The sequence below is a fragment of the Rhinolophus hipposideros genome (genome assembly GCF_964194185.1).
Source record: "Rhinolophus hipposideros genome assembly, contig: HAP1_SCAFFOLD_772, whole genome shotgun sequence".
Classification (NCBI taxonomy): Eukaryota; Metazoa; Chordata; class Mammalia; order Chiroptera; family Rhinolophidae; genus Rhinolophus; species Rhinolophus hipposideros.
This window is the reverse complement of record NW_027669337.1, coordinates 14,375-16,645: the sequence shown is the minus strand read 5'-3', so window position 1 is coordinate 16,645 and position 2,271 is coordinate 14,375. Positions and strand designations below refer to the sequence as shown.

Below are 2,271 nucleotides of genomic sequence, written 5' to 3'. Positions count from 1 at the left end.
CCTAGAGTACATGGTAGTGTCCGGAGTCTAGAGAACCTCCACCACAGAAGAGGAGTGTATGGGATTTGCAGAGACCAGCTTCAGCTCGGACGGGGAAGGCCAATGCCCGACGGGTTGGAGCCAGGATCCCCTCGGTTAACAGGACACATTCAGGTGGCCTGTCAATGTGAACTTCAGTCGTCTTGCCTCTCACTGTATACTTGTGTCAGAGGTATTGCCGCCACTGGAGCTCCTTCAAGGTGGCACTATTCTCCAAGTCCATCCTCAGCAGTGGAGACACTGACAAGTTAATTGAAGAGCCCCCTTAGCTTCTTCCTCTTGACCTTGGACAGCTGAGGTCTCTGCACCGAGTCTGAAGGACCCTAGGAAAAAAAGAAACCCAAAATGAACAGGGGTTTTGAAGAGTTCCCCTTAGGTTAGGAAAGGAACTTCCTTCCTCCCACAGCTCTGGTTAGGAGAGGCCTTCTTGAAGAGGCTGACAGTGTTGTGAAGTCTACGTCAGGCAGTGAATGTGATATAAGGCTCTACGCAGGAGACGTGTGCATCCCGTCTCCCCCTTCTCCCCCCGGGAACCACCTCACGGACTGCCACTTGAAGTGGGGTCAGGTAGAAAAGAAGTCAAGGTCCATCATTTAGTACAAGAATTGCAGAAAGGAGACAGCAAAGGAAGAGTTAAAAAACTGTGACTCTCCATATAGAAAGCCTCAATTTGGAAGCCTAATGACAAAAATGTCCCAATATTGGTAAGGTTGTACCAACGCTGTGGCACTTCCAAGAACCCAGAACACCATCCAAGAAGCTGCTCGTGACTCACTGTGGCCTCTTTCTCAGGCACTGGAGGGATGGTGCTGAGGAAACGGCTCTTCTGGCTGGTTCAGAAGTTGGCCATCAGTTCTGGTGGGGAGGCGCTGCTTGAGGTCCCAGGATCTCCTGAAATCAGAAAGATCAAGGGAAGATAGTGACAAATGCCTTCCTCTTACCAGGAAGACATTAGCATTTACCAAGCATTCTGAGAAAGGCCAGGGGTTGCTACTAATATAAACAGACAGAAGCAGCCACAAATCCAACTTCCAGCTTATTTTGAAAAGCCCTGTTTCTACTATGATTTCCCAGGTTCACTTTCACCAGGTAGGACAAGAGATTTCTTTTTTTGCCTTTTTTTTTTTTGTTGTTGTTGTTGTGAGAGCCCACTGGCCCATGTGGGAATCGAACCGGCAGCCTTCGGAGTTAAGAGCATGGAGCTCTAACCACCTGAGCCACCAGGCCGGCCCACAAGAGATTTCTTGACACAAAATAACCAACTGGTGTTCTACTCATTTCCCGACATGTCTCAGATGGGGAGACTCCTCTTTTTCCGGGTTATCTCACTAATTCTCTTAAGTGCCTAGACCAGTTACTAGAACTTTCTGCAATGATGGTAATGTTTTGTATTTGCACCATCCAACTTGGTAGCCACCGGTCACACGTGGCTGTTGAGCCCTTGAACTGTGGCTAGGGCAAAGAAGGAAATAAAAATTTAATTTAATTTTTATTAATTTAAAGCTAAAAAGTCACAAAGGCTAGAGCTACCACGAACCTGGAGAGCATAAACCTAGACCCTAACTCTAACCCTGGGAGACCAAGTACTCTTAGAGCTACTCACCAGTACCTTGATGTTTCTGCCTCACTTGGACCTCTTGTCTGGTGACCGCCATATATAGATTCTGTAGATCTGTAACAAAGTGTCTTCCATCACCAACACTGCATGCCTCTGGTAGTTTTCTACAGGAGAGAGGAGATGCGGTCCTTGGTTACACTATATTACCAGAGAAAAGGGACTTGATGTTCCACGGGCAGAATTGACATCAACTCCAAAAGAATTTATATAAAGAAGTTAGATCCCATAAAGGGCACCCATCTCCAAGCCTGTTGGGACCAATATGAAGACCTCTTGGGCAATCTCCTCTGAAAGGCAACTCCAAAGTATATCTTAATTTTTTCCTATACTCAGGTTTACTGTATTCTTCCATGAATACACCATAAGTCTCTAGGCTCTTTCTTTCAAAGGGATGACCTCTTGGAGGGCTATTTTTAGGAAATCACCGTCCCTAACTTGTCCCTGAGCTATACAGTTGCTATTTTAATTAAATTCCCTCGTAAACTTCCATACTAGAGAGAAAAATGATGATGATGAATAATGAAATCCAGGATAGGGGAGAGAGAGCAATATGGTAGTATGGCAATAACAGACTGGGGGATAGGAAGAAATTGTGGAGTTGTGATGTTCAGTTA

At 45.8% G+C, this 2,271-nt stretch overlaps 1 long non-coding RNA gene across 1 annotated transcript; it reads right to left on the bottom strand.

The window, feature by feature from the left end:
* Positions 1–93: 93 nt before the first annotated feature.
* On the bottom strand, positions 94–1,759 carry LOC308495626. Its single transcript, XR_013993019.1, has 3 exons — positions 1,643–1,759; positions 815–930; positions 94–362 (listed from the first exon to the last, which is right to left on the bottom strand). It is a non-coding gene; the product is annotated as an uncharacterized lncRNA (long non-coding RNA).
* Between the last annotated feature and the right edge of the window lie 512 nt (positions 1,760–2,271).